The sequence below is a fragment of the Eschrichtius robustus genome, chromosome 14 (assembly GCF_028021215.1).
Source record: "Eschrichtius robustus isolate mEscRob2 chromosome 14, mEscRob2.pri, whole genome shotgun sequence".
Taxonomy (NCBI): Eukaryota; Metazoa; Chordata; class Mammalia; order Artiodactyla; family Eschrichtiidae; genus Eschrichtius; species Eschrichtius robustus.
This window is the reverse complement of record NC_090837.1, coordinates 76,090,467-76,114,660: the sequence shown is the minus strand read 5'-3', so window position 1 is coordinate 76,114,660 and position 24,194 is coordinate 76,090,467. Positions and strand designations below refer to the sequence as shown.

The window sequence follows — 24,194 nt, the reverse complement described above, 5'->3', positions numbered from 1 at the left end:
GTTTGTTTCAGTCGTCTTCTCTCCCACAGGAACAATAATGATACTCATAGTTTTCATCTGAAGATTCAGACCATCTTTTATGTTCATCGCTTGGCCAACACCTGTAGAGAGCACTTTCTACCTTCAGTGATGTGTGTCACAGCCCATGCGTGAGGCAGAGAGGAAGAGCCCATCCCTGCCGAGTAGTCTTTGACCTTGATTTCTTCCAGTCCAGTGGTTCATTTGTTGTATGAATAAGTATTAAGGAGGTATTTGTACATTAAAAGGAGATAAATTGCTTTATCTTGTCTCATCAGATTTAATCAAATTCTTAATTTGCTTACACTTGCTAATGAGAGCTAATGTTTAGTTGTGAAATAAGGAAAATGAATGTCTCCTTAGCCACAAACTAGTGTTTCTTTGCTGTCAAGCTGCTTGCTTTTTTAATGGTCATTTTACTGTGTATACATGTGTGTAACTATGTAACAAGCTGTGTGCACCGAAATGGTAAGAATACCCTTAAAATGTGATTTTTATGACTAACACGTCAGATCCTGCCTGTATGAATGCTGTTTCCTTCAGGATGTTCCCTTTGACAGAGGTACAAGGATACTGGAGCTCATCAATACTTCTTCTGAAATTGGCTTCATATCTGATGATGCATTCTTTTTCCTTTGCATGGTGGCAAAATCTATGCCTGGAAGGTATGCTTTCTTTTCTGGAAACATCCAAGAGTTATTCAAAGAACTAAGCTGGTTGAGTAAGGTAGGAATTCGCTGACTTATATTTCTGTTACAGGCAAAGTGTGACTTGCGGGTACTGAGGACAGTGGTGCGTGGCCTCTTACTAGCCGTCATCCTCGGGACAGGTAGTCGGGCTTCAGATGCTCTCAGCAGTCAATCAGGGTTGAGCCTCCCAGGCCGTCAGAAAAATACTCATTTGAATGTAGCAGTTCTGGTTTGTTTGGTTAAAAACTTAAGGGCTCACCAAATTTTATAGTAACACTGATTTATAGTCCCATTTAAATATATATGTATGTTAACTTATTACATGGCATATAGTTGCCTCAGTGTTATGACAAGTATAATAACATTAATAAATACTTATTTAAGAATCAAATGGAAAGCCCATTCCACCTAATTTCCTAAAATGCTCTTTTGAAAGTAGATGGAAGGATGATCTTTTTTTAAAATTTAAAAAATTTTTGGCTGCGTTGGGTCTTCATTGCTGCACGTGGGCTTTCTCTAGGTGCGGTGAGTGGAGGCTACTCTTCGTTGCGGCGTGCGGGCTTCGCATTGTGGTGGCTTCTCTTGTTGCGGAGCATGGGCTCTAGGTGCGCAGGCTTTAGTAGTTGTGGCTCACGGGCTTAGTTGCTCCACGGCATGTGGGGTCTTCCCGGACCAGGGCTCGAACCTGTGTCTCCTGTATTGGCCCACGGATTCTTAACCACTGCGCCGCCAGAGAAGTCCCGAAGGATGCTCTTTGTACCTTCTTACCCCTGCTATGCATCAGGCAGGATAAGAAAGGAAGGCAGAGCAGTATTATTTGCAATTGCCAAAAGGAGGAAGCAACCCAGTGTTCATCATGAATGGATGGATAAACGAAACGGGGTACATCCATACAAAGGAATATTATTCAGCCTTAGAAAGGAAGGACGTTCAGTCGGATCCCAGCACTGGCTGCAGTGACTCCCGTTGTTTCTGGCTCTCCTCGCTATCTCCCTTTCACTTGTAGAAACGTGGTCTCCAGTGTAGCTGTCTCTGGTGTCATCAAAGTGTTCAATGACATGAAGGTGCGTAAGTCGTCTTCACCAGAGGATGTGAAGAAGCGCAAGAAGGCGGTGCTCTTCTGCCTGAGCGAGGACACGAAGAACCTCATTCTGGAGGAGGGTGAGGGGATGCTGGTAGGTGATGTGGGCCAGACCGCAGACGACCCCTATCCTTGTCAAGGTGCTGCCACACAAGGACTGCCACTACGCCCTCTGTGATGCAGCCTGTGAGACCAAGGAGAGCAAGAAGGAGGCCTGGGCCTCGAGTCTGCACCCCTGAAGAGCAAAATGATCTATGCCAGCTCCAAGGATGCCATCGAACAGAAGCTGATGGGGATCAAGCATGAGTTAGAAGCAAACTGCTACGAGGATGTCAAGGACCACTGCACCCTGGCAGAGAAGCTGGGAGTCAGCCTCTTCATCTCTCTGGAGGGCAAACCCCAGACCTGCTCACGGGGGTTGCAGGCTGCCCCCTTCCTGCCAGACCAGAGGGGCTGGGGGGAATCCCAGCAGGGGGTGGGCAATCCCTTCACTCAAGTTGCCAAACAGCCTCCCCACCTCCTGGACCATCCTCCTCCCTCCATCCCTGAAGGTTCTGGCCTTCCCAAACTGCTTTTGATCTTCTTCTTGGGTTGAAGCAGATTAGGCTCAAACAGGGGTATGCCTGGGGGAAGGAGCACTGTATTTTTTTAACACCCCAGTTCCCCATCTGTTCCTTCCCTTTCCCATGCTGCCAACTTCTAATAGCAGTAGTGACTCTGTCCTTGTGTGTTTAGTTCTGTATATAAATGCAGTGTTGTAGAGATGACCCCTCCCTGTGCCGCCTGGTTCCCCTTCCCTTTTTCCCCTGGTCGTGGCCACTCATGGAAGCAGGACTAGTAAGGGACCTTCAATTAAAAACAAACAGAAAACAAAGGAAAGAAGGACATTCTGACACATGCTAAACATTGATGAACCTTGAGGACATTATGCCAAGTGAAATAAGCCAGTTATAACATGACAACAGTTGTATAATTCCACTTACGAAGGTATCTACAGGAGTCAAATTCATAGAGACAAAGCAGAATGGCAGTTATGGGAGGGAGGGGAGAGTAGAGAGTTGTTTAAATGGATGCGGAATTTCAGTTTTGCAAGATGAGAAGTTCTAGAGATGCCTGGTGGTGATAGCTGCACAACAATGTGAATGTGCTTAATGCCACCGAACTGTACATTTAAAAACGGTGAGGATAGTAAACTATGTGTATTATACCACAATTAAATAAAACTCTGGAGAAAAAAGGGCAGGGAAAATATGGTGGTCAAGAGTATAACCTTTAGACTCGATAGACCTGGGTTTTGAGTATTGGTGTCCTGTCTGTGTCACCCTCGTACCACCCCCGCCCCCGCCACCCTGCACCGGCATTTACCATCTGTGTGGCCTTAGACAGTTGCTCAACTTCTAGGCTTCATTTATCTGTAAAACAGGGGTAAGAAGCTGGTACAGCCCTCAGAGGCTTGTTGATGAGATAAAATGAGAACACGTGAACTGTATTAGTTGGTGCTAATCCTGTTGCTAGGAGAAGGTCTTGTCCTTGGGAGGCCACAGTCCAGTGCAGGACAGTGTGGGGTGAGAGCCTGAAGGGCTGGGAAGGTTGCTGTGGGTGCTGATTCACTGGTTCCAACTCCTGCATGTGGGCGGCCAGCCTTGGATTGGGTCCTCTCATTCACCAGCATTGGTGGAGAAGCTCTAGGGCTATGCACATGCTTTTCCTCTTTCAGGCGTGGGGAAGGAAAGAACAAAAGGAGTCTTAAAGTCCTGGCTTTGTGGACCACCTATCATCTCAAATCTTCAACCCTAGCACTCCACACCTAACTGTTCTATAGCTTAAAATTGTGGGACGCCCCCCGATTGTACCGGGAGGAGCATCCCACCTTGACACCACTAACAGGATGCCTGTATCTATCTTTTGCTCTCTCTGGCACTTGGCGGATGTCTATATCTATCTATTGCTCTTCCTGGCACTTGGCGTACTAGGCTATTTTGGTTGCAAGGGCACTTCAAGATGTAGGCTCTACTCTAAGGATGCTCTCTTAGGAACCAGGCTTAGCTGATCTGAGCAGCCTGGCCTAAGAGATCGGCACAGTATTAGGGTACCAGAAAGATGCTCACCCTTTCTGAGACTTTAGGGACCAGGTTATCCTGTCAGCAGCAGGGATGCATTTCCTTCCACGCCAGTGCCATTAATGTGACTCAGTTACTCTTGGCTCTGCCCTTTCCCCTGTCTTCTTACCTCTGCCTTGGGTAAACACCCCTTTCTGAATCTCCAGTTCCAGTTTAGATTGGCTGTACTATCTGCTGTTATTCCCGTGTCACTAATGACAAAAGCTTTAAAGCTTTTGTAGAAAGCAGACTCTTGAGTGGCTGTTCTTAGGCAGGTACACCTGGTCCAAGGGGCTTCTGAAGATGGGTCATCACTGGGAACCATGTGTCTCCCTCAGAAGAGGCTGTGGATGTTACAGGCACTAGAGCTATGGTTTTCCCACTTACAGGTGCATCGGAATGACCCAGAGAACTAGCAAAACGGTAGATGCTGCCTCTCATCCCTGTAGAGTAGGATTTGGGGGATTGAGCCTGGGACTGGTTTTGTTTTTTGCTAGGTCATGGCTATTTGTGGTACTTGGATCCTTCTGCTTGAGTTTCTAATCTGGTTTTTGACTATTGTCAGTCCCTGCCTTGGTTTCTGGTGGTGGTTTCCACATCTGACCTGCTATTAGACCCTAAAAACAATGCTGGGATATGGGCTTTAACATCTGCTATTACAATAGTCCAATAATAGACTTTTTTTTTTTTTCCTTTTTGGATTTTGTGCATCTCCTCTGCTAAAAGTATTCTACATCTTCTTTTTCTCCAGGTGCTTCCTCTACTTCCTCCCTCCTCCCTTGCCTCACATTCCTTAACCTCCTGTAATGCATCCTTAATAAAAGCTCTAGGGATTGCCCACTGCATTAATATCCCTGAAATCTGACCGGCAGTATGAAACCACTGCCAGGCTGCTAGGGTTACACAACACTCAGCCATGTAGAGAGCCCTTACTGAATGGGGCAGACGCTAAGGGTATCAGTATGAACTGTGCTCAAGTCGCAATGTGAACCATCGCAGAAATCAGAAACTGCCTTAAATGCTGGCCACAGAATAATGTGTCCAGGGCTGTAAATAACTCCAGCAGCTCTGGAACTGTAGCCTATATCTAAAACGATGTAGCTAAGTGCCAGCCAAATAATTAGTTAGGCTATAATTGTTTTCCACTTTATCTCACTCAGTAAGTCAACTCTTGGCTTAATGCTGGAATTTGAAATCTCGCCTTAACGTTTCTTGTGCTTTGCCAGGGGGCTCAGTGGTTGCAATTTCCTGATGAGCTATGTTTATGCATCTCCGGTTTTTCCTGTGAATTTACAGGGCACCTTAAGAAATTATAATTTTTCAGTTATTCGCTGTGGTAAACAATGGTTAGAATTTGAGTTCATGGCACTGAGATGGGAAGTTTGATTGTTTTCAGTCATACACTTTCTGGTTCAACAGCGTTACACAAGTGGGAAGTAGCACTGATGCTACTCTGTGCCAGTTTGGGCTGTGAACTCTGAGTCTGAAGCTTTATTCTGCGGAGATGTCCATTTTCAGCTCATCATGATGGCCAGAATTGCCCTCGCCCACAGCTGAAATGTCTTCCATTCTTGGTCTCAATTGGTTGGGCAGTATTATGGAACCGATACAAGTATTTGAGACTCTTCTTGATGTCAGGCACAGCACTGGACGTAAGAGGCACATAAGGCATGGTCCTCATTAACTTACAATTATATTCCATGTAATAAGTGCCATCCAGGAGTAGTGAGTGAAGGAAGTGTCTTACCAAGAGGACAAGAGTGGTAGGACGTGACCCCCGTGTAGCAGGAAGTTGTTGAGGTTCTTGGGCTGTCATGGCAGCTCTTAAGACAGCGGTTTAGGAGGAAGTCTCACCTCTTCCCTCCTGTCAGTCCCTCAATGGGCCCTTCTGTCTCCTGCCTCTTAGCGTGGGGAAGGGCATATCCACCCCCTGCCCCAGAACCACACTTCATTGGGTAGTGATGAAGCGCCGAATCGCATCACCCGGGGGCTTCCAGCCTCCAGAGCTGTTCCTTCTCTGAGCTCTGTCTTCTCAGAGCTCACTGGAATGGGAGCCCCATTTGTCCGCTTGGAAGACTGCTTTTCCTCCCTCCAGCCTCAGGGGCTCAAGTCTGCAGGTAGGACAGCTGGTTGGATGTAGGGGACATCCAACCAGCTGACTGGATGGGAAAGGACAGGGCTGAAGTTTGGTTGGTGTAGCCTTTTAAGATGGGGAAAACATCAAATAGTGATGTCAAAGAATGATTCCCATAAATTACCATGCCATCTGAGGAGGAAGGCGAAGATGAGAGTATATAAAATCCAAACAAACAAAATGTTTATAAGCTGTTATAAGGGTATGTTTATTGTACTCTTCTTTTTAGAGCATAAAGATACAGTGTTACCCAGAGTATGGAAGAGTATTTGCATGAATCTTTTCAGAGCTGCCTCTAACACGGAGCCGAACCTTTGCAGCTTATTCCTGAGAACAAAGTTAATTTAGCACCAACTTGTATCCATAAAACGTGGATTATCTTGATTTATGTAACTGTTTTAGTTTTACTCTTTTCACATTGTTTTAAGTGGGCATCATATGAAGTTTTTTCAAAGCTTGGTGTTCATCATCTCCCTTATAAAATGGTACTTTTAATCTTAACAAATAAGTGTTAACTATGGTTTGTCTGGTGCTGGTGCACTAACTTGACTTAAGGTGATTCAAACATAACCAGAAATACAGGCAAGAAACCTGTGCCAATAACTTTTTCACCTGGGATGATAAATGATGATCATAAGAGTGCACAATTGTCTTCTAGGCAAAAAACTGTAGTTTCTTAAATTGTTGCAGCCTTTAGAAAAGGCTATGGATTTTATGTACTGTAGTGAGATTGCTATCCCATTAACCTCTTTACAACCTCTTTCTTATCAAGACAATGATTTACAATAGTGAGTGTTCAGAATGGAAGTTTTGCAGAGTTCTTTGTGTGAACTGTGCCAGTGGTGGCTCTTGGTTGGCCATCATGAAGTATCGGCCTGGATTGAGGACGAGGTGTGGAGGGGAGGATGAATTTGAAGATGTGAGAAAACAGATGTCCTTTGAAGAAGACTGAGTAATGGTGGCGCCATCCTAGAGCTTGGGTAAATCTGGCTCATGGATACACCGAAATATCAGGTATTCAGCATTGTGTGTGGGCAAAGGCAACCAATTGCCAAGAAACCAACCAACTGGAAAACAAAAATCAGTTGTGTGAGTCATCACCCTGCTTAGTGAGGATGTGCATTGGGGCGAGGGTGAGATGGAAGGAGGGAATCTGTTTCCCGAGGCAGCTCGGAGCCTCTCGAAGTGAGAGGCCCTGAAGTGAATTGAGCCTCTTGAAGCATCTCACGGTGATGGACAGTGTGAGAGATGTTCGAAGGTGATTTTGGTACTGCATGATCTTTGCTTTACTATTGACTTTAGAATCAAGCTTCCTCACCCCCCCAAGATGTGACTCCCCTATGTTCTGATGTTGATGACATATTTTTAAGGGATCTCTAAAAATAGAGCTAGAGGGAGCTGCCTAGAAAAGTGCCTGGAAACTATGGCACATGAAGGACAGCTGGGGGGCCCCAGGCATAGAGGCCAGAAAAAAGGAGATATAATCCTGAAATGTATAGGGCTGTCATGTGGAATTCGTGTGTTTCCTCTCTGAGTTCATCTGAGGATCATAGTGATCATCAGTGGGTATGTGCAGGGAGGTGAGTTGAGCTCGGGGTCCAGAAGCACATGGCCCCCAGTAGTGGAATGGGCTGCCTTGTTTGAAAGTGGGGCTTCCTCTCTGCAGGTATCTTAGCAGGCTGGGCACCATCCAGCAAAGGATGCCACGGGGGGTGCCTTAGAATGGGAATTTGACCCATACGCCCTTAACTTCTTGCCCACCTTGAAAGGTGGCTAGCAATGACTGCTTCTTGGGAAGGAAAAATATAAAACTAAGGTGAGAAGGAATAATTACAAATAAACAGTAAAAGGAAGGAAGGAGTAAACCACTTGCGATTCCACTCATCTATAAAAGGAAACCTAAAGAAATTTGTTTTCTGATTTTTGTTTCTCTTAGAGAAGTAGGTTTCCAACTCACTTGAATTTATTCTAAGAATGAGAATTACAAAGCTTTAATTGATTCAGTACAAAATAGTTTAAAATGTGCTTTAGTTCCATGTTTCGGTGGTGGTGATTCACTGGTGGGTGGGAGGTAGAAACGCAGTGTGAGAGGACCACCTGTTACCTTTCTTTTAGCAGGAAGCTGTGTGTAGGTTGCAGGTTTGGAGGCATACAGGAAAGCAGTGAGAATGAATGAAGGAGATCAGAGGAAGGGCGATCAAGGTGGAGGGGGAGTGTGAAAGTCGAGGTAGGTGGGCACGGTGTGGGCTCTGCCATGGGCTGGGCTGGTGCTCTGTGGACCCCTTTGCAGAGAATATTGCTCTGGTCAGTCCTAGAAGAAAGGCAGCTTGTAGCAAAGCGGGGTCAAATCCCCTGAGAGGCTGGCTGGGACCTGGTTTGCCTTTTTTAGATGTCAGTTTCTTATAATGCTCTGGAAGCTGCTGATTTAGCTCCTACTAGTGACAGATCAAAGACGTGCTGATGTGGTGTGGCTGGCGTGGCTGGCTGCCTTCTGACTCCTCTGGCCGTCACTCTGCTTGTCACTTGACAGGAGCCCTGGCATGGGGCGCCTTCTTCTAGGAAAAGGGCCAGCTGTCTGAGGTCAGATGTCTTCTGGTGTCGCAGCATGTCTGCATCAGGCAAATCACTAGCACCCTATGTGAGGCATTTGTATAAGCAACTGTAAGAGAAATATCTATGGTGAGAGGCACAGAGACCAGTGCGGTGTGATGGAGAGAGCACGGGACTCTCCGCTTGGAGTAATGTCTTATGTGTGACACGAACTGCCACTAAATAGTGACACTTATGATGACCTGCCCAAGTGAGACAGTGTCACGTATCTCTCTGGACCTCGGTTTCCTCACTTGCTGCATGAAGGGAGTAGGACCAGATCTCTTGCGTTTCTTCCATCTCTAAGATTCTGTGAAAGTGTCAATCTGAGTCCCAATCTGTATATTTAAAAAATAACAATGCTGCCTCCTCCAGATTTTTTCCTGACCCACTCAGAGAGTGAAATTGTTCAACCTGGAAGTACGAATTTCCAAAAGTGACTATCTCAGAATGAAAGACCCTTAGGAGCAAAGTTGTTTGTTGCTATTCCTTTTTCTCCCCATGCTCTCCCGTGTTCCAGTAAGTGGCATGATCCAATTAATCCTCCAGGGTTTAATCCTTAGGCCCCAGATCCAGGCATCTTCCCCTCAATACCCAGTCTGTCTGCAGGTCCTGTTGACTCAACTTCCAAACAGAACCTGGAGCCTCACTTTTCACCCCCTCACTACCGACCTGTGCAACCCCCAGGTCTCTGGCCTGGGTAGTGGCAACAGTCTCCTAACCGGCTTCCCTGCTTTTTCCTCTCTCTCCTTCCAGTCTGTTCTCCACACAGTAGTCAGGTCATTTTTGTAAAATGTCGCTTGGATTCTGTCACTCCTTTGCTCGAAACCATCCAGCTGTTTCTCTTTGCTTTTGGAAGAAAATCCAACCCCCTGCTAGGCCTGCCTACAGGGCACTATACATAATCTGGTTCCCGCTTGTCCTGATGCATTAGTGTTCCGTCTTCCTCACTGGCTGGTTCCATCCCTGCTGGCCTCCTCCTTGTTCATTGAACACTGCAGGCTTCTTGCCACCTCAGTGCCTTTGCCCTGGTCCTTCTCCGCTGATGTTCTCTCCCAGGTCTTTGCGCTGGTGGCTTCTCATCATTCAAGCCTCTGCTGAGTCAGGTCCCCAGACTCCTTCTCTGTCACCCACTCAATCCATTACCCTGTTTTATTTTTCTCTTTGTGATTTTCAATACCTGGCTCTTTTGTTGGCTTGTCTTCCTTAACTAGATTCTGGTCCATGAGAGCAGCAGTTGCTTGCTCATTGCTGAATCACCAGGGCCTAGAACATGTGTAGCACATAGAATGTGCTGGAGAAACATTTTTTAAACAAATAAAATGACATTACATTAAAGATGGACTTTATAAAGTAATGCTGCAATTGGCCGACTCCCCTAACCTGTGTTACAGACTTTTCAGGATTAGAATGAGGGAGGTGGACCCGATGACTGAGTAGGAGAGTCCTGCTTGGGTACTGAGCCTGGCCAAAGCTCACTGTGCTAGGACCCCCTGTATAGGAATATATTGGGAATTCCAGTTCCCTAGGCCTGGATATCAGTGTACTTTCTCTTCTGGGCCAATCTCTTTGCCTTCATTCATGCATTCTCTCGCACTAACATGTTGGAATGTCCTAGTGCAGTTTTGCTTTAATGAACACAGGCCCCCAGTGGTCATTAGAATGAAGGTCTTTGCTGACTGAACAGATTTGAGCAGCCATCCTGGTTAGATCCCCTTTAGAACCCATGTGTATTTTTTGGTAAACAGGCACAAGGAGGAGGATCTATTGCTGCGTTTCCAAATCTAGTTTTGGATTTGGTTGTTAGATGAGGAGCCTCTTCTGGTTCTTCCCCTGTCATCTCCTCTCTCAGGTTTGCTTCGAAGGTGGAATGCGTGGGTCCGCGCTCGGCACTCACTGAACGGTAACCGTTTGTGATGGCTGGTTACCCATGCAGGATCATCCACACCCCCATTGTGACTTCTTGACAGAAGTTTGATCTTGACACAACCCCTCCCCCACGCAGCCATGTGCCTTGGGCTGAACAAACACTAGAACCCATGAGAATTCTAGACTTCTTGTCATGAGAGATAGAAGCGTCTTTCTGTTTAAGCCAGTTTGAAGCCTGTCGTAGCCAGAGCATCATGACTGATATACTATCAGTTGATCATTGCCTTGTATGGTCCACTCTTTCCCACTGGCAGGATCAATCCACTCAGCACCTTCTGAACGTACCTTGAGCTTTTCTGCGTCCATGCTGTATCTACCTGGAATATGCTTTCCCTCTCTAAGTTCATTCTTTCAAGACCAAGTTCAAACTTTAGCTTTTTCCGTAAACCCTGCCTACTTGAGCCTAAAGAAAATCTGTTCTCTGTAATCTGAAGCAGTTACTGTAAGTGCTCTTCATCCGTAAGTGTTGTCCATCCGTTACTTGGCCCTGGCACTTGCTCGTATCTTCCTCTTATGCCTCTGCTCCTGTCATTGGTCTGCACTGTTGTTTATTTCTTGGGTGGTTGCTTAACTTTTTACATATCTGCCTGGTCTCCTTAACTTATCCAGGAGGACAGAGACCACGCCAAGGGCCTGACACCGTGTTATACATAACAGGCACTGGGTACTTACTGATTTGAAGAGCAGGGCTGCATGGAGATGAGCAGCCAAGCATTTGAGAGTCTGGTAATTCTGTAGAGTTTCGAAGGGCCTGGAACATTCTAACTGAGGGGGGACTGGCGGCCAAGAGAGTCTCAGGGAGGCAGGTGCAGTCTACCAGGGGGGCAGTATTTTTGTACCTCTGCACAGATAGGAGCAAGAAGAGGATGATGGAGGAGTGCTGAATTTCCTGCACACTCTTCTAAGGTTAGGTAAAATGTATGCATTTCTTCCTGCTTACTCTTTTCTGACCTCGTGTTCTAGCCTTTTATAATATAATCTTTTTTTAAAACATTTTTATTGGTGTATAATTGCTTTACAGTGTTGTTAGTTTCTGCTGAATAGCAGAGTGAATCAGCTATACATATACATATATCCCCATATCCCCTCCCTCTTGCGCCTCCCTCCCACCCAAGCCTTTTATAGTATAATCTTAAAGCAAGACAGGAAATATTAAAAACTGACAGTGCTATTAATGACATACTGTGTGGTTTAGGTGAAAACACTGGATTGGCAGTCAGGGCTCAGAATTCTTGTTACATTTATGCCATTTCCTTGCTGTGAGGACTTGGTCCAGTGGCTTAATCTCCCTCAACTTTGTCTTCTTACGTGTTAAATGGAAGCAGTTGGGTTTTCCTCACAGTACTGTTGAGAGCGAGAATGAAATTAAAGTCGTGGTATGAAGGGAACTTTCAAGAGAAAGGAAGGAGTACTAGACCAATAGGAGGCATTATGATGGTAAAAGTAAGTTGTGATTAGAAAAATGTAATACAAATTGATGGCTAGGAAATAAAGTTGAATTATAAATGAAATAGGTGTTTACAGACGTCACCAGTTTATTGACAGTTTAGATTCTGAAAGTTACTTTAAGTACAGTGTCAGTCTGTTTGGGTTGCTATGACAAAGTACCATAGGCAGGGTGGCTTATAAACAACTGAAACTTATTTCTTTCAGTCCTGGAGGCTAGAAGTCCAAGATCGGGGTACCAGCATGGTCAGGTTCTGTTGAGGGCCCCCTTCCAGGTTGCAGATGGCTGTCTTCTCCTTGTATTGTCACATGGCGGAAAGAAGGTGAGAAAACTCTCTGAGGTGTCTCTTATAAGGTACTCATCTCATTCATAAGGCTCCATCCTCATGACTTAATTACATCCCAAAGGCCCTACTTCCTTGTACCATCCCTTGGGAGGGTTAGGATGTCAACATATGAATTTGGAGGGGACGCAAATATTCAGTCCATATCTTTCAGCATTTAGGATCTTTCTCATAGAGACAGTGTTCTAAGTGGTGATCCAGTTGAAAAGCAAGCACTGAAAGCCTATTTAACTCATCCTGTATCCAAAGCAGGTGCTGCTGTGGTACCCAGATTGTGCACAGAGCTGTTTCTCTGAGAAAATGCCTTTGAAGACGTCTCCTGTCCCTCTTTCATTGCCTGTCTGTCAGAGTCCTGCCTCTAACCTCACTCTTCCTCCCGCTGAGCGTAGAAACTCACCGGACTTTATTTAAAAAAATGTTTTTTTAAACTTTTTATTTTATATTGGAGTACAGTTGATTAATAATGTTGTGCTAGTTTCAAGTGTACAAGAAAGTGATTCAGTTATATGTATATCTCTTCTTTTTCAAATTCTTTTCCCACTTACGTTGTTACATAATATCGAGCAGAGTTCCCTGTGCTATACAGTAGGTCCTTGTTAGTTATTTATCTTAAATATACTAGTGTGTACATGTCAATCCCAAATTCCCTAACTATCCCTCACCCCCCATCCTTCCCCCTGGTAACCATAAGTTCGTTCTCCAAGTCTGTGAGTCTGCTTCTGTTTTGTAAACAAGTTCATTTGTATCATTTTCTTTTAGATTCTGCATATAAGCCATATCATACCATATTTCTCTTTCTCTGTCTGACTTACTTCACTTAGTATGATAATCTCTAGGTCCATCCATGTTGCTGCAAATGGCATTATTTCATTCTTTTTAATGGCTGAGTAATATTCCACTATATATATGTACCACATCTTCTTTATCCATTCCTTTGTCGATGGAAACTCACTGGACTTTAGGTGGAGGTGGACCTGCTGTTGATTCTGGCCAGGCTTTCCTTAGTGCCTATGGCTGCCCAAAACACACAGCTTCTCTGCTGCCTTGTCCCTGGAGCAAATCACTGCTTTTCTGTTATTTTTTGGTAGGTTTTTCAATTAGTGAGAGTGGGAAAATAGGAATGGAGTAGTAGTCCTCTGCCTATTAAATATGTTAGCTATGATTGCTTTGCTTGTGAGTGACAGAAAACCCTGCTATCGTGACTTGAACCATCATGGGATTTATTTTCCTTCATGTATAACAACAAGTGTTGAGGTGGGTAGCCCAGGGCTGATGTGGCAGTTCTGCCTGTTTTACTGTTCTGCTCTCTTTACTTATCTTGAGATGTCACCCTCATGTCAGCATGCCTGCATTCCAGGCAGAAAGAAGGTGGAAGGGTGAAAAGCAAAAGCTACCTTTTTCTGTTTAAAAAAAAAAAATTATATATATATTTATATATATATATATATTTATATATATATATATATAATATTGATATATATAAAACTTCATTTTGAAACCATTTCAAACTTATAGAAAAGTTACGAGAATAATCCAAGAAATTCCTGTATGCTTTGGGTTTCAAGTTTCACCAGGTGACCCAGTAATGTCTTCTATAGTAAAGTAAAGGATTCAGTCCAGGATTACATGTTATACCTGCTGCTCATCACTCTATCAGTGGTTTCCTTCATTCTAGAATGTTTGATCAGTCTTGCCTTGGCTTCATGACTTGGACATTTTTGAAGGTTACGGCCCAGTCACTGTTAGAAAGGCCCTCCATTTGGGGTAGGCATTTTGGGCCAGATACTGTGATGACCACTGCAGCTTCTTGGGTGGCACATTTCGTCTGATTTGTCCTGTTTCTGGTGGTGGTAACTTTGATCACTTCTTGAAGAGGATGTCGGTTGGGTTTCTCCTCTGTGAAGTTACTTTTTTCTCCCTTTTGTAATAAATATTTTGTGGGAAATACTTTGAGATGATACAAATTTCTTTTTCTCACCTGATTTTCATCTACTAATCTTATCATCTCGATGTCTCTTAAATTTATTTTTAATATTGTGGTTGCCACATGATGACTTATTACCCTCATTCCTTCTCCATTTATTTGTTGGCTTCCGTTGTAAGGAAGCGCTTTCTCTTCTCCCCATACATATCCATGATTTCACTTACCTGTATGGGCTTGTGAGCGTGTATTTTGTTCAGTGGGTTATAATACGTGATGGTCATTCATTTTGGTGTTTGGATTGTCCCAGATGAGGTCCATGGGTGCTTCTTTAAACTGACCTCTGTGTCCTCTTGACACATTCTCATCACTTTTCACCACAACACAATGTTCCAGACTAATTTTGTGTTTCTCTGCCCAAGCCCAGAACGAGCCATTTCTCTAAGGAGGTCTGGTTCTTTTAGTGGAGAGTGGCACTTAAAAACCAATTTCTGGGCACTGAGTGGTTGCTCAAGAGTGTTGCTGCCCCCAGGTCCTTTAAGGGGGGACAGAGCTAGGAAATGATTGTGTATACACACACAATCCCATACACACACGTACACTTAGGTTTTTTTTTTTTTAATTAATTTATTAATTAATTTTTGGCTGCGTTGGGTCTTCGTTGCTGCGCGTGGGCTTTCTTCAGTTGCGGTGATCGGGGGCTACTCTTCGTTGCGGTGCGCGGGCTTCTCAGTGCGGTGGCTTCTCTTGTTGCGGAGCACGGGCTCTAGGCGCGCGGGCTTCAGTAATTGTGGCAAGTGGGCTCAGTAGTTGTGGCTCGTGGGCTCTAGAGCACAGGCTCAGTAGTTGTGACTCACGGGCTCTAGAGCTCAGGCTCAGTAGTTGTGGCCCACGGGCTTAGTTGCTCCGCGGCATGTGGGATCTTCCCGGACCAGGGCTCGAGCCCGTGTCCCCGGCATTGGCAGGTGGATTCTTAACCACTGCGCCACCGGGGAAGTCCCAAGCGTTTTAACATAAATCGAAGTCCACACCAATACCTTCAAATCCAGGCCAGCCTTGCTTTCCATATTTGTACTCCCTTTCTCTGGGGACTTTGCTTCCAGAGTCTCAACCCTGGGCCGAGCCTGCCTGGAGGAGCCCCACTCACTTGTATCTAGGCTCTGACTTCAGATCTCTGCTTGGGCCTCACCCTTTCCCTCTAGGCTACCTGCTTGTTCAGGCCTCGTGGCTTAACAAAAAATCTTTACTTTGAGATGATTGTAGATTCACATGCAATTGTAACAGATAATGCAGAGTGATCCTCTGTACCCTTTTGTCAGTTTCCCCCAATGGCAGTGTCTTGCAGAACTATAGTACAATGTCACAACCAGTATTTTGTCATCGATACAGTCAAGATACAGGAGATTTATTTATGCTGAGTGTATTGATAATTCATTCCCTTTTTATTACTGAGTATTAGTCCATGGTAAGAATGTACCACAGTTTTAACTGTTCACCCACTGAAGGGTATCTGGGTTGTTTCCAGTTAATGGCTGTTACAATAAAGCTGCTATAAATACTGGTGTACAGGTTTTTGTGTGTGTGAAGGTAAGTTTTCATTTCTGAGAAATGCCCAGAAGTATAGTTGCCGGGTTCCATGGTTGTGCATGTCGAGTTTTTAAGGAACTGCCAGACGTTGTGAATGAGCCAGTTTCTCTACATCATCAGTATTTCAGGTTATTTTTTTAAAATAAACTTTTATTTTAGAACCATTTTAGATTTACAGAAAAATTGTGATACTAGAGTTCGCTTGTACCCTATGCCTGGTTTCCTCTGTTAACATCTTATGTTAGTATGCTACATTTGTTACCATTAATAAACCAATATTAAAACATTAAAGTCTATACTTTATTCATATTCCCTTAGTTTTTACCTAGTGTCCGGACTGGCCCTGGTGTAGCTGAGGAGCAGGGGGTGGGGAAGCCCCAGCTTATTGCAGAGACTGCTGGGGAAGGGGAATTGGGGGAGGGGCCCCTAATGGGGGCAGCTGGCCCTTCCAAAGTGAGAGACAAAGGAGATGTTGGGATATTCATGGAAGAGACAGACTGTCTTCTAAAATGCCAGGTGTCAGGAGTGTCCTTCCTTTCCCAAGTCTTCTGGAACTACAGGCCTCTAAAAGGACCTCAATAAGTCACCTTGTCACCAGATTTCCCACTCTACTTCCTTAGCTGTTGAACAAATTTGACTTGTAAGCATGAAGGCCCTTCTGTGTGTTCTGGCAGTTTGAGGAGAGGAAGGCAAGTGGAGAGGTCCTGCCTTCGATGCTTTTAGAGATAGTAATGAGACCAAGAGGATCATTCTTAGCTGGGCTGGTGCCTTAGGGGTTAGCACTTTAATGAGCAATTTATCAATGCAGTGCTGAATAATTTAGAATTAACAAAAAGCCAGCCAAGGCCCCATGTGGTCCTTCACATAAGTGCAATCTAAATACCATAGAACCTTGCTTTATGTGAAATTTTACAACTTTCGCTAATGGTTTATTTCTGACTTGTTAGTTTAACCTAGACTGTAAGCCCCCAGGGCAGCAGTGGCCTTTATACATAGGTTTTTACAAATGATAAAGTGGTTTTGCCTCCCAAATGGGGCCAGATGGCAGATGGGCTTGGCTTTATTTATTTTGGAGACTTGAACATTCAAGTTATATATATTGCTTTAAAAAAATCGAAAGGAGCCCTAGGCATAGGAGATAGTCCCTTGACTGTGGGTCATTGCCTGTCTCAGCTGGGGAAGCAGGGGGAAAGAGGGCTTCTTGGAGGGCATCGGATCTCAAATGAGATCTTAAAGAGCCAGTAGGATTTGGGCCAGAGGACAAGAAAGAGGAAAAGCATTTCCATGACCTTTCATGGGGTAATCCAATTCTGATTTGTATAGCTATTTGCCTCCAAAGACTTATTTCTCATGTGCTGTAGATCAAGCCTCTAGAGGTTGGGACAGTTGACAGAAAATCTCTAGATTAAAGAGGGAGGTTGAATAGTGTGGAACAGAATGTGGAACTGAGGGAGGATGAATGAAACGGATGCCAGGGGTCCTTACACCCATCCCATCAGTAGCTCAAGCCTTCTTGTTTCAGAGGTCAGTACTAGAAAGTCTCATACCTTAAAAAAAAAAATCGTCCTCAGTATGTGGAGACATGTGATACCAACACATTGCAGGAGGGCACAGTAGTGGCCTTTGAACTTGCAAATTGTGAGTGCATACAGGGCAGCGAAAGTAGAGGGAACCTTGTGCAATACACAGAAAGAATTTTCCTAAGAAAATATAGTAAATTCTTTGGTCTTTGTTCAAACATACCCGCTGGGGCGTGCTTGCCAGGGTAGCAGTCACTAAAAATGTGCTTAGGGGATTTAGTTAACTTGTGTAGGTCTTTAATATCCTTTCCAGGGAGTTCTTCCTTTAAAACTTTCTTGGCTTCTTTTATGTTCACTTAAAAGATTGAAACCATTGATTTAGTATATGTATTCAAGATTGGCAGTTCTTTCCAAATGAAATAAAACTTGAGATCCAAGATTGTGATCTTCATAAAGTGAAATGTTGCATACTTGTACTTGGTTTTGCTAAAGATGGAAATGCAGTAGGTAACACCTGGGGGGAAAGCTCCAGTGTCCCCCTTTAGCCATACATTGAGTCCCTATCAGTGGTGTTTTCATGAGACGTTTAACTCAATCTAATCTCCTGATGAGGAATGTTATGCAATCAAAATTCCGAACTAATAAGAGGTTTCTCTTGGTAGGGGTGGGAAGTGGGAGTAAGGAGGGAAATTTTACTTCATATTTTATGTACAAAGCAGTTCAAATTTTATTTATTTGCAATGAGCTTATAGTTCTTAACTTGGTACACTCTAATTTATTAGAACTTTAACTTCTGTTTAAACATCAGGTTAAAAAAATTTAACAAGTTTGCTTATACCTGTCTTTTCTGTGGCTTAACTGAAAACTAAGCACGGCCATTTCATAAAATAATTTGGGCTTCTGTGACCAACATTACCCATTAGGCAGGTGAACCCATCTGGGGGATCACTCATAAAATGTGTGGCCAGTAAGTCCTGGGGCCATTGTGTGTTCTGGGGGAGATATGACTGGCATGCTACCTGATACCTGGCAAAAGGTAATGACTCCTCTGGTAGCTGATAAGAGGACAGCGACAAGTTGTGGTCAGAGTTTAACCATCACTTTGGGAGAAAATGTTTGCTTGTGGATGAACCTTCCAAACCTTGGGGTGCAGGAGAGCCGTCTGCCAGCCTTGCAGCTTGAGGGAACCACCTACCGCCTTCTATCGGCTGTCTCCTTACTCTGAGTGGGCAGACCCCTGGGAGAAGGAGAATCTGGCTGGCGCTGATTTTCCAGTTATTTTAAATGTTAATCAGTGGCATTCTGGTAGATGTGTGTCTCCTGAGTTGGTTATCAGTTTGCCTCCCTGGTCTGTAAACCTGCAGCCATCCCCTCTGGGGGTCCCCGTGCAAGGTGAGGGTCATGCCTGGCACACCAGAGATACTTCAGAACTCTGCCAGATACCTGGTGAGCTGCAGCTTCCTCCCCCTGCTACTCCCCCAATAGAAGGGTGGGGGGACCTCCAGGGAGCAAAATACAGCTTGTGATAGATACATCAGCGCTGAGTTGACACCTGGTCTTAACATTTCTTAACCCGGCTTTGGCTCCAACTGGAAGGTACATTTTGTATTTGTCCCTCTTGATAGAAACTAAATTTTAAAAAATCATCACAATTTGAAAATCTTGTGAATTTTATTAAACAGATCTAATTCCACAGGGAGCACTGAGTCACAGACATTCTGTACAATGTACATAGATACCTTATCGAGGGGACCTTTCCCTTAAATGAAAGTCCTGTTAAATGGGGCAGGGAGTGCTCAGTTGTCAGTTAAGCTACCTGTCTTCCTCAGGGGATTCACCATTTGCAGGTGGGATGTGTTGGCAGCCATGCCACTAGTGCCATTGGCCCGGCTAGGGTGTCACTGCTTGAAGAGATTACCACCCATAATAAGGTGCAGACTTTAGAAGGCACATTTGAGGCCTGAATAGAGGGTGAAAGTGAGACCTAAGTAACTACTCATAAAGATCACTAGAATACAAGTAATAACGCAAAAGGTACCCTGCTTCGGAATGGTGAGTCCCCAGACAGCCAGCTTCTGTGGTCCGAGCCCTGCATGAGGATCTATTATTGGCTTTTTCATCTAAAACCTAAAACCATCACTAAAAACCATCCTGTGGTTTCAGGCAGAAGAGAGACACTTAGTTTCCTTGAATGTTTCTTTGCCCGGAATGTTACACCTGAAATAGTGTGAACTATTTTGTGATGCTGTTTGTGTTAAATGTAGTAGGTTCTGTTCCTGCCCACATGGCTGACGTGTGAAGTTTATAGAATTCAGCTCTGGAGGGGACGGTAGAGGCCATCTGATCCGTGTTTTGGGATCTCAGAGCGCGTCTGAGTTTGCATCATGCTCATGCCTCCTCTCTCCTCTTGTCCCTGATATAAGCAGAGCAGCCCCCTAGAGTCTAGGCCGGCTCCGTGGGTTACGTGTTCATCCTGCTGCGGCCTGAAAAGTCCTGGTGTGTGAGAGGTGCCTGGTCTCTGCTGAATGAAGTGCTTTTTGGAAGGAGATGCCGACCGGACCTGGGACTCTGTTTTTTTGTTAGGAAAAGGTGCTCACAGTCCTATCAGACATGCAGTGCAGAGAGTTTCCCAAGGTATCAGGCACCTGGGCTGCTGGTGGGGGCCTAAAGACGATGAAATAAGATAGGAGGGGAAACTAAGATTATGTGCCCCAGGAGAGTCGTCTAGACGTGCTGCCAGGGCATCCCCTCCTCCCTTGACGTGATGGGCTGAGAAGGTAGAATGACCTTGCAAATGAAGTGTGCAGAGCTGGGCTGACACTGGACGTTGCTGGGGAGGGAAAAACCGGAACACGCATGGGGCCCCTGCTTGCCAGTCTCCTGGGAGAGTGGCGGGCACGCAGGGGAAAGACATCTCTCTGAGTGAGTGGGGGCCAACCTCGTTAACCCCTCACTCTAGTTCTACATCAGGGTGGATTAATTCTCATGCGTGACTTTTCCTCTTTTTGGAGAGTAAACAGGTGGGATGGGGAGAAAGGAGTAAATAAAGCAGGCTTGGCTGGGCTTCTCATTCACTGGAGGTCTCACTACATGAGGTCTTAGATTATCTTGTGTCTTGGAAAGCTGACACCCTTGGTAGCGATCTGTCTCAGAGGATCTGCTGATTGCGCTGCGGTCCACGCACCGTGTTCCATGAAGTCATTTTTGTTATTATTTACAGTTGCGTGAACACTGACCAAAAAAAATCATTGAAATGTAAAACATGGTTGCCTCGAGCAGTTTGTAAAAGGGGATCTCTGCCAAGGGCCCTTTGCTTTGCCTGTGGATGTTGCTGTTAGTACCCGGAGATGTGAGGGGGAGAAGCTGCCCTTGCGGAGCGGGATCCGCTGTGAGAGGTTGCACGGCCAGGAGACGCGTCTTCCAGTCGCTTGGGCGGTGCTCTGCTGACCTCTGGGTTGCAGACAATGCTGCCTCTGAAAGGCTGGCACAGTGCGGGGTCCGTGGACCCTCCGTGGGCTGATCTGATGTCCTCCAGCATCAGCCCATGAAGGGGATGTACTTAAGGGGTCGATGTGATGTGGTTGAGGGCTTCTGGAATATGCCACAGATTTCCTGACGATCTGGGGTTTGCCTTCTCTCGTGGGTTCCTCGAGGCTGTAGCTGAGCAGTGTTGGCAATCGTATACTAAATTTGCTCTTTAAAGGCAAGGCGTCCTTTATGGAAAGGCTGTCCTCACTAGGAGATTGCATGGGCTTTCCAGATTGTTTAACAGCATATTAGACACTCTTCTGCTGTCCTTAACTGGCAGCGTCAAAACTGGGCACAGGGATTCCTATTCTGAGTGGTGGTGACATTCAGCAATATGCTAGCGTTTGGCAGGAGCTTGCTTGGGATGGGGCGGTGAGGGGAGGTTCCCAAGGTTGTTTTCCTCTTGCAATTGCTGTCGAAGAATGTTAAGTGCAGAAGTGTTAGAACCTGATTCAAAGAGAGTTTGGGCCAGGCAGAACAGTTTCAGAAAGGGCCCTTGCCTGCAAGATGGAAACACAGAATTTGAGAATGTGTGAAGCCTCCTTGCCAGGGGCGACCTCTCTGGAAACACTGCAGCTGGAAAGGTGGCCATCTGCCTGGCCTGCAGGCTACCTTGTATTTGGTCATTTCCATAAACCAAAAAGAAAAAGAAGATGCCAAACCAGTTTGGCAAAAATCTGGTGGCCCTGCCCTTGGCTAGTTTCCTCAGCCTCCCAGCTTCCTCAAGTGGGCATCTTTTAATTCTGAACAAAACAAAACACTTCATGTTCTGTTTTTCCTTTAGAAACTTTCACCTCCGCCTTTGGTTTGGCAGCTGGGAGGGGGCTCCTGTCCCAAGAGCTGTGTCTGACAGTGTTCAGGACCCCGGAGTTCTTGGCCTTTGTGTCCTGGTTGCCCCATGGCGGGGACTCTGTCCAGAACTTGATTGTCCCCACGGATGCTTTCTGGGGTCACTGATGTCTCTACGTCAGGGGCTGAGGGAAGCTGAGGCGTCAGGGCTGCACGTGTGTTCTGCAATCTGAGTTTTCGAGGGAGAGGTGGGATATGATAAGAGCAGTGACTCTTGGGTTCCTGGAAACCAGGCCTTATTAACATCCCCTTCCTCTAAATCCCTTCCGTGTCTGTGGTCCGGTCACACAGTTGAGTGTGTGGGTGTGTGCTCTTTGGGGGAGAGAGAGGAAAGAGGGTTCTTTGTTTAATGTGAGTTCATCTTTTTTCTCAGCCAGATTGGGAGCTCCACAAGGGGGCAACCGTGACTTTTAGTGCTTTGTGCCGGACCCCCAGATGGTGAGTCCTGTACTGTAAGAGGGACACAGACAAAGTGAAGCATATCTTGAGGAGAAAGGCCAGGACGGTGAGAGAGGCAGGAAACCAAACCATGTGAGAAATGGTTGAAATGTTTCAGGGCTTTTTCTCGAGAGTGAGTTCAGAATGGGCTGCTGTTGGTAGTTGGGTGTGGGCACTGGGTGTGGACACCGTCTCCACATAGTTCTGAGCTTAGCGTGGGACTGAGAGTGCAGCGGGGAGGGACGGGGAGAGTTGATGTTATTGAGGATTTACTCTGTGCCAGCCTTTAAGATCTCTTATTTCCTCTCCCTGAGGTCACAGCTGTGACTAGTGGGTGAAAGTCTCAGGGAGAGAGATTCCAGCCCCATCTAAGACATAACTTTCAGAAGACTGGAATGGTCTACTGAGCTGCTCCCTTGCACTCTCACCCCTGGGAGTGCTCACAAGGGAGCTGGCTGACCTTCCGTGGGAAGTGCACCTGCTCCGTGGCTTGTCCACAGGGTGTATTCAGTTAAGACCATTCTTTCCTGAGATAGTCCTTACTTTTGGGGGATTAAAATGTCTGTCCTTTTGGAGGATGTTGGTGATGGTCTCTGAAGTTAAGTAAATATTAACTGGTCCATAGATTCTCTTTTAGAGATTAGGGCTGCCTCCTAAGACCTGTCTGTAAGAAGACCCCTTTCAACACTGAGGTCCTATGGCTCTGGCCTCTGTAAAGATAACTCTTATTAGAGAGTCTGGTATATAGCCTTACCCTCTGTAAATGGCTGCTAAACATTAAAAAAAAGAGCTGCTTGTATAAAATAGAATTGCCAGGAGAGCAGTTATCCTGGATTGATCCCAAGTTAGAGATGTAGATGCACACCTGGCAGACCCTACTGTTGCTTCTGCTTCTACCTTTACATTGGATATTCTTTTTTTTTTGGCATACCTCATTTTATTGTACTTCATAACTTCATAGTGCTACATTTGTTTTGGTTTTTTTTTGAATTTTATTTTTTTATACAGCAGGTTCTTATTAGTCATCTATTTTATACATATTAGTGTATACATGTCATCCCAATCTCCCAATTCATCACACCACCACCACCCGCCCCTGCCACTTTCCCCCCTTGGTGTCTGCACGTTTGTTCTCTACATCTGTGTCTCAATTTCTGCCCTGCAAACTGGTTCATCTGTACCATTTTTCTAGGTTCCACATATATGCGTTAATATACGGTATTTGTTTTTCTCTTTCTGACTTACTTCACTCTGTATGACAGTCTCTAGATCCACGCACGTCTCTACAAATGACCCAATTTCGTTCCTTTTTATGGCTGAGTAAGATTCCATTGTATATATATACCACATCTTCTTTATCCATTCATCTGTCGACGGGCATTTAGGTTGCTTCCATGACCTGGCTGTTGTAAATAGTGCTGCAATGAACATTGGGGTGCATGTGTCTTTTTGAATTATGGTTTTCTCTGGGTATATGCCCCGTATCATATTGGCTTCTTTCACATAGCAATATGTATTTAAGCTTCCTCCATGTCTTTTCAAGACTTGAGAGCTCATTTCTTTTTGGTGCTAATATTCCACTGTCTGGATGTACCACAATTTATCCACTCACTCTCTTAAGGATATCTTGGGTTGCTCCCAAGCTTTGGTAATTATGAATAAAGCTGCTACGCACATTCATGTGCAGGTTTTCATGTGGACATAAGTTTTCAACTCATTTAGATAAATACCAAGGAGCACGGCTGCTGAATCCTATGGCAAGAGTATGTTTAGGTTTTGTAAAAAACAGCCAAATACTTAACGTCATTTTCACCTACCGAATAAGTACATAAAATTCACTGTTTCGCAATGTTAAGGCCCACATCTCAAAGTAAAGGTTATGCCTTTAGCTTTACTTACCTAGGTATAAAGTGCCCCAACACATTCTAGGAAAGAGTTTCCACACTGCGTCTCAGTATACAACGTTTCCATTTTGAAGACAGAGCCAAAGGCTAGGAGTCTACCTTGACATCTCCTCCCATC

At 45.1% G+C, this 24,194-nt stretch overlaps 1 protein-coding gene and 1 pseudogene across 1 annotated transcript in view; both read left to right on the top strand.

The window, feature by feature from the left end:
* MYO5B (myosin VB) overlaps positions 1–24,194 on the top strand; it is a 366,001-nt gene that overhangs the window by 10,290 nt on the left and 331,517 nt on the right. The gene's annotated exons all lie outside the window — the stretch shown is intronic.
* Positions 1,724–2,383, top strand: LOC137776959 (cofilin-1 pseudogene; annotated as a pseudogene).